Genomic DNA, 12,052 nt, shown 5'->3' on the forward strand with positions numbered 1-12,052 from the left:
ATCAAACATAAGGAAAAGCTTGAAAACAATGGGAGATTGCTGGCTCAGAAGGGGTAGCTGGTGAGGAGACCAAAGACAGCCTTATTGAAGCAGGGGTTCAGATACCTAAAATAAATGTTTCTCAACCAGTTAGGCCCATAACTGTTCCAGCCTAGGGGCTCCTTCATACCACTTACAAAGGCTCTTGACTGAGTAAAGAGATATGCAAACGAAGCATTTGAACAAACTGAGTTCATAATGCCTTGGGTGCTGACTTCCTAAGAAAGAGTGGAGGAAATGAGGTTGCTTGTGGCTCATTTACTGGATGGCGGATAATCTCAAATTGAGACAAACAAAAAAGAGATGGAAATAAACATAAATGTTTCTAGGAAGTGGTCACCAAGACATAAATCCTCTTCTAGCTAGAGCCATTTCTTACCAGCAATTTATGCACATTAAGAACTGGCTGACAACTACTTACAAGTGCACCAACATGCATGCTGTCTTTACTTCAGAAAAATGTCTGAAAGCAAACTGCAGTGTACCAAGAAGCCAAACACACGCTTCCAGTTAATTACACAGTTTATCCTTAGCACAGCCAGTCTTTACCACAACAGCATTGGCCTGGTGCCCTCTGGCACTGCTGGTTTTTCAGAGCTTGCCAATGAATATCTGCTACCATCCTGATAAAGCCTGTCACAAAAATTTCCCATATCTCAAGTGGTTACGCTGAAGTAAGTTATGCAAAACCCCATTAAGTTTCCACACTCTGGAGAATCCCAGATGGCTATAAACAGGTTGTCTATTACCCTGACCAAAGTACAGCCCAGGGTATTACACAGGGACTGGGAAACATTCCCATACAGGTAGTACCCCACCTACTACCCGAAAAAAAACCATAAAGTAAGGAGAAAAGTATAACCTTTGGATGCATTCAGCAACTCAGCTCAAGCCAGAACAGCCAGTCTGAACATCACTGGTTAATACCTGTCCTGTCACTAAAGACAAGAGCAGATACAACCCACTTTTAAAAATAATTAGATGGCACTTCAGGGTACAACACATTAGCTATGGCAGCATTTGTTGGGGAGGGTTTGGATAATTGATCATGATCAAGATAGAAGAGGAAAGCATGCCTCTCCTTAGTTGATACAGTATCTAATCACTCTTAACACACAATGATCTGCAGTATTATATCCAGTACTACCACAACACCCTACTACCCCTCTTTACAGGAAGCCTGATTTTGCACATTTCCCTCACAGTGAATATTTTGATGCACTGGTGAAAAACAGACTTCTGAAGAAGAAATAGAAGGTAATTTTTCCTCCTTACCCTAGACACAATCGGCATAATTTCTTCAGGTTTTCTTCCAGCAGACAGAAATGCCTTAAAGCTTAAACAGCATCTCTTGCAGTCCTATTTTCAAGGCTATTAAACACCCACAACTCCAAACGAAAATGCTGTATCCTCAATAATGCTGCGAATTAAGGTCTTGCTGACTCAGCTTCCCCACACTGCCCACACTTACAAACACCCTACAGTTCAATATAGGGGAGTTGAGTTTTTCTGCAGCCCACATTCTTCATATGCTCCATACACTTTCTGATGATTTTTTCCCAGCATCTCTTGTACATCTGATGATGGCATTACAAACTGATTTAGGATTAGGGTCAGGGGAAGAATTTGCACTGCAAATTCACTCCTAGTCTGCCATCTCACTACTTTGAATCACATTACTGTAAAACAGTGAAGTGAGCTGGTTTTGTCACCACAGGGAAAAAAGCATTGCCAAATTCCTACTCATGGACACAAGGGCTAATGACTGGTATGGGTCACCAAGTTGGGATACAGAGACTCAACTGTAACGTAAGGCCCTTATAATATGATGACAGCAAGTGTTAGCATTTCACTTGGAAGGGTGGCTAAGTGCAGACTCACACCTCAGCCTACGATACTGTGAGTTTGCATTTTGAAGTTAAAATGCAAAACTATTTTGTACCATCTGCCTTGTACGCATACTCACACTTAGAGATTATTCATCAGAGAATTACAGTCTATGGTCTGTACGAGCTACCCTGGACAGGCTAACACGGCAGACAGAAGGTGCTATGAAAACAGGCATTCCACTTTCTGCAGAGAAAAAGGGAAAATGGACCTGTTGCATTAAGATTATGTAAAATAATAAGAATTTTTAAATGTGAACACACATGCCCACACATCTGGCTTAGGTGCTGCTTGGAAATTTGCTAGTGTAAGGTAATCTCTTGCATTTTATTAAAAGACAAAAGGATCCAATAATAACAGCAACAGAAAACACAACAACTCCAAGATCTCAGTAAGATGCAAGTTTGAATGATCATGAATACAATCAAAATTGTGTATGCAAGACTTAATTCTTTTTTAACACTTTAAGACCCTTGGATTTCCACAGGCAGGATTTTTTCCTGCATTAGCAATGTATGAAGTTTTCCAAAGCAGGATTTGTTCAGAATGCAACATCAAATCATTGATCTGTCAGAAAAGGAGAGCTAGGGCTAGAGCTAGGTGCTGTGCTGGGCTAGAGATTTTGTTCATCTGAGCAGTAGACAAGCTCAGGGCTCAGCCCCCTGCACGCTGGTTAGAGATGAGTCCCCTGAACAATGCCAGAGAGGTGAGACAAAGGGAACTGAACTGCTGCCTTGGGATGGGCCCACAGTAATAGTTACTACAACTAAGAGTTTTCACCTAAATGTTGATTTCATGTTAAGAAGTATTTCGGATGCAGATTCAACTACCTGCTCTAAAAGAAGTCTGGTTTTAATTAGCCCAGGTTCAAAATTAATGTAAACTAATCAAACACTGTTTTCAGAAATATGCTTCAGAGCACAATACTTCATTCATTAGGCCTCTAATGGTAGAAAATGTGCTTCCTTTTAATAACAGTTTGTTCTTAGGAATCTGAAAAATAACTGTGTATTTATAAAGCACAGTCTAACATCTTTATATAGGGCTATCATAAGTCAAGTTTTAAAAATAACTATTTCTAACTGGAAGTACAAGAGTGTGACTGTAGGAAGACAAATATCTGTGGCCTACAAACCTTACTTGAAAAGAAAGGACTGAAATGGTGACAGCATCAGTTCACTTTCATATGGAAAACAGCAAAGAAAATTATGCAATTGGAAGCAAAGAGCAAACTATCAAGTCTTAATGGCAAGACTGCTAAATTTTCAATGCGCTTTAGATCTTGACAGGGAAAACAAACTGCATTATGGCAGACAATAGCTGGAAGCTGTAATTGCTGGAGAAGTCACTGAATTTTCTTGGTGAACGGTGAGGTAAGAGATTTTTTCCTCATCATGGTTTTTAATGATTTGTGTCCACTGCCCAAGGTTTGTTCCACTGAACTACACAAGGAGGTGCTTAATTTCGTTCTCCACAAGCTGACCCAACATTCAAACACAGGCAGTTTTGCAAACAAATTGTATCACATTAGATGAGAGGTTTTGCTGAAAAGAAGCTGTACATGCAGAAGCTTAAAGACGTTATTAAGTACAGATGGGGCAGGGAAAGTGCCGTTAAACAAAGGGGAGACAAAACTACTGCTTTGATGGCAATATCTGTCAGCTCTTTCACTACTGAACCAGACTCACTGAAACCTCAAAGCTGATTGGCACTTTGTAATTATGCTTCTGTCCCAGCAATGGCATTGAGTGGCAGCATGTCCTAGATATCACACTGAATAGCACCTCTGATGTACGAATTAAATGCTGCATTTCCTACACTGGAAAGCTTTCAACTTTCTCGAAATAGCTAACGAAGAAAAATCTTAATGGAGACAAGAGAGTAGGCTGATTTAGTGAGTTAGCCTTTTATCTACAAAGAGACTACATACTGAGATACTTGGCACAGACATACAATATATACAGCTCCTGCAGAGTACTCCCCAAGCCGAAGTTTGGTACATAAGCTCTCCCCTAAACATAGGATCCCCACATAGGATCCCCTAAACATAGGATCCTCTGAAAAGAGGAGGGGGTCTTTTTCGTATCCTGACTGCTTGCCTTTAGCACCACATTGAACCAATTCCCTACAGCTTGTTGTTTCAGCAAGGATTCGAAAACTTGGACTAGGCAATTCAAAGCCTATCTTTTCATACAATGAGCAAGAAATCACTGTTATAACTAAAAGATAAGCTTTTATGCACCAGCACTTGTCTGGGAATGGAGGGATTCAAATCCATCTGTCCTTCACCTGATGTCAGTCACACATCTTCTCTTGCCCAGGAGAACCACCAGGCAAAACTCTTCCATTTCCCTATTGATGCTATACCCTTTGTAGAAAAAAAAAACCACAAAGTTTTGCCAGCTGAAGGGGTAGAAAATGAGAACAAGCAATTTAGGATTGATTTGACTTAACTAGAAAGGAAGGAATTTGAATTATGATGCTTTCTTGCAAGAAAAAAAAAAACGCAAAGGCTAATGAATGCCTGATTTTCTCCAAGATTCTAGCATGGATGAGTAAAATATAACAAATTACACCTCCTATGGAATTAGCACATAACATTCTACGGACTAAAACCTAGGCTACTAACAGATCTTAAAATACAATTGGTAGGCACATACCACCAAACAGGGACATTTTTAAGACAGAGACTTTTTCTCGATCCATTTTTTTTTTTTGCTTCTCTGTGCTATAATCACATATTTAGGTGACATAAAATTCTGTAGACTGTTAACTGAGATAGACGGGTTATCATTACAGGATGACCTGAGACACCTGGGTAAATAGATGCAATCTGACAAAATGTATTTTGGTAAGACCAAGTGTTTGAAATCCAAGAATGGCAGTCACTTACATTTACACAATGGAAGACTTTGCTTTGAAAAACAGAGCTCAGAAAAGGATTTAGGGGTCATTATAGATAATCGCCTCAATGTAAGCTGTCTAGGCGATGCTGTAGCAAAAAGGACTAATGAAATTCTTGAATGTAGGGGAAAAAGAAAAAAAAAATATTATGAAGCAGAAATAATGAAGGATTCCAGCATCTCTGGGCTGCACCGTCAAAACCCCTGCTAGGTCACCGAGTCCTGTCCTGCTGTCTTCATTTGAAAGAGGATTTGAAGATACTGGACAGAGCTCAAGTGAGTGTCACAAATGGGTTCTCTGGCTTTAACAAAAAACACCAAAACCCTAACCCAAGCCTTCTGACATGACGGGTAAGGAGCTCATCATATTCAGCTCACTGAAGAGAAAACATAGATGTACCTTCATCACACTGTGTAGGTAATTGCACTTTGGGAAGATACACGTGACGAGCTTTCCAATCTGGCTGACAAAGATCCAGTGAATAAAAGTTTAAACTAGATAAAACCTTGAAATAAGGGAAAATTTCCTAGCAGTAATGAAAGACAGGAACAGCTCATCAGGGGAACTACTGAAACCACCATGACTTGTAGCCTTTTAGACAATGACAGATAGCTCTGAAGATACCCCCTTAGCCTACTTTCAGGCTACATGATTATGGTTGTCCTTCCTAGTTCTGTAAGCTGTGAACCCCTAGTTCCCTTAAGGTATGCACAGTGCATACCATAATTTCCTCAGCCCTTAGTGGAACAGGACTGCCTACACTGTACTCAACATGCTTGTGATCTTTCCATGAAGGCTCAAATGATGCTACGGGCATTATGGCTAGCAAGGATGCAGAGTTAGCACTGTGGAGCCACACCGCCCTCATGGTCAGGGAGAAGGGGTGATAGAGGGAAAGCGCTCCAGATTCTGACATGCTTCAGATAACCAGAGAGAGGCATCAGGTGGGTGAACCATTGCTCCTTCTCAACAGGAATAAATCTTTTTACCTACACCTTTCTTGTTCTAACAGATGCAGCTATGTTGCAGTCCCAGAAACAGCTATGTGTAGCGATAGGCATCCCACAGGAACTTACAACACATTAGCCTGCCATACATGGGAGGTCAGACTAAATGATCTCACAGTCCCTGAAGCTGTTCCTTTATCTTGTATTACCCCAAGTATGTTTTTAATTCCTTTCACAGGCTACTGGAGCAGAAGTATACAAAGAGGGAAGAAAAAGTACTCACTTGGAATGAGGTTTTAACCTGGTGTCCCCCTGGGAGCAACTGAGTGAATGCAGGGACTTCCAGGCTACATGAAAGTAAGCAAGACAATAAGAAACCCTGTCAGCTGAGCAAAATTGCTTGTCTGTGAGCTCCACTTTCTGCCACCCTTATATCCCATTCTGATGCAGGCAGTCAGCCCTAACAATCAGCTAGGATTTTGATAGCAGGTGGTTGAGAGATTGTGATCTATTTCGAAGGTAGGAATGAGCAATTGCCACAGCAGTAGGGTGGCCATTAGCAACTCTATTTTGCCAGATAAACAACAAAATTTAAAAAAATAAAAAAGCAATAGGGTGCCTGTGATGGGACTAAAGCATACTGAGTCTAACTTCCTGCTCTTGAATAGCAGAGTGCTCACCCCTTGTGAAGCTAACAAAGCTTTCCTTTACATGCAGCCCAAAACTATTTTGAAATGTTCCACTGTTTTCTTCAAACTCACCCACAGAGCATTTAGAAAGTGGAGCATACCACAGATGTGGTCAGATCTGATCCCAGTGTGCTTGCTGAAGGGAGCCGCAGCAGACAACTTCACTTGTTTAAAAAGTTAGGACACATCAGGTCTTTTATGGTCCCTCTGCTCACTCAGAGGCAGGGTCCTCCAGAGGAAACTGCACACTGGAAGGCATTGCAGACACACACATTTTGCCCTCCCCATCTATCTAATGCACCCCATCTGTCTAAGCAGGTACCAGCACCTCTGTTACTATCACCTATAAGTGGCATTAAAAATCAAAGGTATATAGCAGTCATACTTGTAAATGCAACACATGAAGCAGCAATGAGTTTAGACCAGGAACATCAGTGGAAAAACACAAGAGACTTTACTTCAGTGAAAACCCAATCAGCAGCTGAAATTAGAAATGTTAATCCCATGGCCTTGCCCGTAATTAAAGCTTCCATCTACCAGCAAACAGCTGTGTAACTACTGCTGACCGAACTCAATGCTTTGAAATAGGATTAGGCTGAAATGAAAGGAAAAGCAAGCATTGCGAACATCAGTAGGACAAGCAATACCTTAGTGTATCTTATATTGACCAAATAATGGTGTCATTTTGTGGTTGTTCTGAGAACTCATTACCAGCAGAAATGAAAGTATCATAAGCAAAACAAAGGAACTCAGGAGCTGAAACGTCAGCACCATATTACCCAGTAGTCTATGTTTAGATCCTGCACTGAAAATTTATTAATTTCTTTTTGCTATAACATTTCAGAGGCCTGAGCTTGCCACTTGTGCTGGTTTTAGCTGGGGTAGCTTTGTGCCGAAAACAGGGTTGCTAACACAGGGATGTTTTTGTTACTGCTGAGCAGGGCTTACACAGAGTCAAGGCCTTTTCTGCTTCTCACCCCACCCCACCAGCCAGTAGGTTGTGGGTGCACAAAAGCTGGAAGGAGACAGAGCCGGGACAGCTGACCTCAGCTGACCCAAGGGATATCCCAGATCACACAGCATCATGCTCAGCATGTAAAGCTGGGGGGATAAGGACTAATGAGGGGACGTTTGGAGTGATGACATTTGTCTTCTGAGTAGCCGTTATGTGTGATGGAGCCCTGCTGTCCTGGGAATGGCTGAACACCTGCCTGCCAATGGGAAGTAGTGAATTAATTCCTTGTTTGGCTTTGCTTGTGCATGTGGCTTCTGCTTTACCCATTAAACTGCCTTATCTGAACCCATGAGTTTTCTCACGTTTGCTCTTCCAATTCTCTTCCCCTGTCCAGACAAGGGAGGAAGTGAGCGAGAGACCGGGTAGTGCTCAGTTGATGACTGGGGGTAAACCACAGCACCACTGAAGCCTATTCTATTGACTCACCAGCACAAGAGAATGCTATGCCTCAGAGCAGACATATAAATAAAGAATTTTCCAAAGAGGTGGTGAGCTCTCCTTGGGTGTCTTTAAATGGTGCATGTTGTTCTTTGTGGCTGAAAACTATCTGTAGATGCAGACAAATGACAGGATAGCAACAAGAAAGAATCATTATCCTGTGGCAAAGGTGCCATATGGTACACAAATCCCATTAAGAGGGTTTAATTGTTATTTTAAAGCCTACAGACAAGCAGGAATAAAAGGGAGCCCAGTTCAGATACTTTCCAGATGCTGATTTTGCACACATTTTGGTCACACTGAGAATGCAAGATCCATCTGTCCTCCTGCTGGCAGCCACTGAATATGACAGAAAGAAGGTGCAATAATTCCCAGTTACTGTAAGCAAACACCAGTAAGCCAGTGACACGCATTACCTCTCATCAAGTCACCGTGGCCCTGCAGTGTTTATGTGTTAGCAGCTAGTCCTTTCTCAGTTGCACTGACAATTCAGAGAAGGTCGTTCATTTACAATGCAGTGATGGGACTTTCCCAGCCTAAAATTTGTGTCTCTTTTCAGAAGTAACCCACCTCATGACAGAGCCACAAGGCCAGGACTGCAAACAGCATCACTGTTCACATTGTTCACACATCTATTTCTTCTTTTTTTGTTAATTTTTTTTCTCCAGGTGGTGGAAAAGAAATGAACTGGGTCTTTTCAGGCAAGGTGATTGCACTGTGACCAAGTGGTAGAACTGGAGCTGAAGACCTGCAATCTGCATTGCTCTCTCACATCCCAGGCCGGGCTTTCTTGTCAGTGTCATGTTGAAAATGACACAGAAGAGGAATTGATTAAGTCCTGCCTCCAGCAATCAAAAATAATGGCCCAGAGGTGGCTTGTCAAACTTCAAGCAGTGTCAAAAAATCAACCTCTAAGTATATATCCTGACTGTTCCATCAGAGGTGTAACTGAAGTGTCTCATTTCATTTTATGAAACAGGTGTATGGAAACAGTACATAATTTAGAATCACAAGATTTGGTTAAAGCTCTGATTGCAAGGTTTTAAGCAGGTCTAAGGCCCAATTAAAAAAATAAAGTCCAGAAAATTTAATCCATCTTTACCTTTTTTGCTTCAATGTGACTCTTGTCCGATCCCTAAAATTAGATTTTTAATCTCAGATTGGCGCCCCATTCTCTGCCACTCAAGTATCACAAACAGTGAGAAGATTATGGCCACTTATGTAGCATCTATTTTCCTATAATCCTTTTAGCACCATAAATGCTAAATATAGCTTCCAGTTTAAATTAGCTTTAACCTCAAGTTGACTCCAGTTAACTACGCAGGAAAAGTCATTAAAAAAAAAAAGAAAAAAGCTAGAAATCTTCCCACACTTAAAAAAAAATAAGAGGTATTAAGCTGTTCAGAGCATATAAACAGATCACCTCACCAGTGAGCTCCAGCAGCTTTTTGTAAACATAGGACACGTGAGCTATTAGTCTACCACACATGGGTAGACTAGTTACAGTGCTCACCCTTGCAAACAGCCATCCCAAAAAAACACAAGGAACCGGCGATGCTCATGCAGATCCTTTATCCAGGCTATATTTGTACATGTTTAACACTGAAAATCACATCATTTTTGTGAATTACATTTGCACTGTTTCATTCCAGGATGGCCTTTGTAGGCCCTGTGTGACCTTCAGCAGGAAAACTGGTACCTCCCTTAACTAGGGCATCACTGGATCATCATAAGTCACTGGGGAGAAGGGCTAAAACAAGCTCAAAACTGGAACAGGAATGACTTCAGTAAAGCAACTGCAGGGAACCCTGCCTTTCGCTTGGCAATATCCTTAGGAATAAATATGTCCTCAGCATCAAAGGAGGGGTTTCAGGAAGGCTGCCACAGTGCAGAGGTCTCCCACATTTGAACAGGGACACCCATAACTGGTCCTAGTCTCCTGCTGACTGCAGCCAGCTCTATAGCTAGGGTACACCCAGGGCCAGAGCTCACTCTGAGTTTTAACTTGGATATTTATACATCACATACTTACTCATTAACCCTTATGCTCTGTTTCTGCCTCTGCAACAGCACTTACTCTGGACCAGCTTTTTTCAACAGCCAGTTTGCCTGAGGAATGTAACAACAAATGAATCCCAATGACCCAATCAAACTGAAGCAAACAAGCATCAGGTGCAACACCCTTAAAGCTACAGTTTCATCTCAAAACTTCATTTATAAAGCTTCAAGTTTTTCCATGTCTTTCCTTTACCCTTTTCAAAGTATCACATGGAGAGAAAGGAAGTTCACCTCCAGGAAGCCTGGCATTTTCTCATACTCCATGGACAGAATAACTGCCAGTGCCCTACCCTGGCATGGGATATGTCATAGAAATGCAAATTAAAATATATCCAGTTGTGCCTGCCTGTCCATTTTGTTTCAGCTTGTTAGGAACAATTAAACAGATGCCTAAAGCTGAGCAGTAAAATGAGTACCCGGGAGCTCTTCCCACAGAGCTTTCCTCCTTCACTTGGAGGACTGCCATGCACACAGATTGTGATATTCTCAAATGTTCGTTACTGAGACACACTCATCTGTTAAATACAGATTGGAAAGAAAGGATAGACAGAGCTGGTCAAAGGAAAAACAACAAATCAGAAAATGTTCTTGTGAACTGCCATGACCACTACGGAAACATCCTGTGAGCGTCTGTTTAAGAGGCTATGAAATCCCAGCAAAATAAACAAATGTATTGAAACAAACAATAGTAAGGTTCCAGGTTCTATATCAAAGCAGACCAGAAGGCTCAAACTGGCTGTAAGCATGAAATCCAGACTCAAAAAAAGACCCCCAAACATGCTTCCAGAATGTTTTTCCTTTAGAAGTACCAACTTTTATTTTCTGGACAAGTTCTATAGTAGAAGAGTAAACAAAATGTTTTCAACTACTCCTGGCTACAAAACCAAGGAGCAAGAAGACAGTAATCAACACAGGAAATATCAGGAGGAAATATAAGCTGCAGGCACTTACCTCAAGCCTCCTGAAGCTAAACTGAGCACCTTGTGGACCTTAGCAAGAGTGTCACTGCCTAAGGGACCCCCAGTCTCACTGAGACACAAGGAAAGAAGCAGCACCATAGAGAGGAGTTGGATACAAAGATGAAGGACAAGAATACATATTTAGAGAAGTTCCTCCAGCTTCCCTGTATTACAATTTTACAAAAATATTCAACTCTTGACTTCAGCATCGTCTTTGACTCAGACCAAATCCCCTACAATAGGTGGCTAACAAACACCCCAAGCAGTTTACACGCTTTAGAAAAAGAAATCATTTGGCTTTCATAACTAGGCCTTTTGAAATAAAGTGTTTCTATTTACTTTCATTCTACAGAATTTTTAAAGCTTTCTCACTGGTACTTTTAAAGACATTAGCAAGTTAAGCAATTATCTATGCTCTCATTTCCTCATGAAATACAGGTTTAATCTTCTCATGCTCTGCAATGATACTGCAGGGTATAGCTACAGTATGAAATCACATGCCACTCCACATGGACGCTGCAAAGCTTTTGCTCCCTATTTATTATTAACAAACAAAAAAAACCAAACAGATTTCATCATTACTACAGTTTCTGTAATTTCCTTCAGGGGCATCTGAAGAAGGCAATTCCACTCTCAAAAAACAAACCAAAACAAGAGAAACAAACAAAAAAAAAGAGGAAAGAAAGCCCAATCTTTGAAATTAGAGGAAAGATTAATGTTACTATGCAAGTGAGGACACTCCCTGTAATAATGAGGAGTCAGCAGGCGTTTTTCCAGGTAAAGAAAACAATACGTGTGACAGTGACGGGAATCACTTGCTGTAGCAAGTGAGTCAGAGGGGCTGCAGAGGGCATTTGTGATGACTGAGGCACAGCAGTGACATCCCATAAGCTATGCCCATGTCAACCCAGAGGAAGCCCTCAAGTTTTTCCGGTGTAGTGGCACACACTGCTCCATGCTGGCTCTGTAGTGTACTTCCTTGATATTGCAGCTTCCAAGGAAAATGACTCATTACTGGCTTATCACAGTTCACTACCTGCACATTCATTTGTGGGGGACATAGAAATAGTTAACACGGACCAGAATTAGTGTGCAAACGAAAGCTCTTTTTCTTAC

The sequence above is a fragment of the Pezoporus wallicus genome, unplaced genomic scaffold, assembly GCF_028554395.1.
Source record: "Pezoporus wallicus isolate ANWC-B61680 ecotype Strahan unplaced genomic scaffold, APGP_CSIRO_Pwel_v1 contig_4816, whole genome shotgun sequence".
NCBI classification, from domain to species: Eukaryota; Metazoa; Chordata; class Aves; order Psittaciformes; family Psittacidae; genus Pezoporus; species Pezoporus wallicus.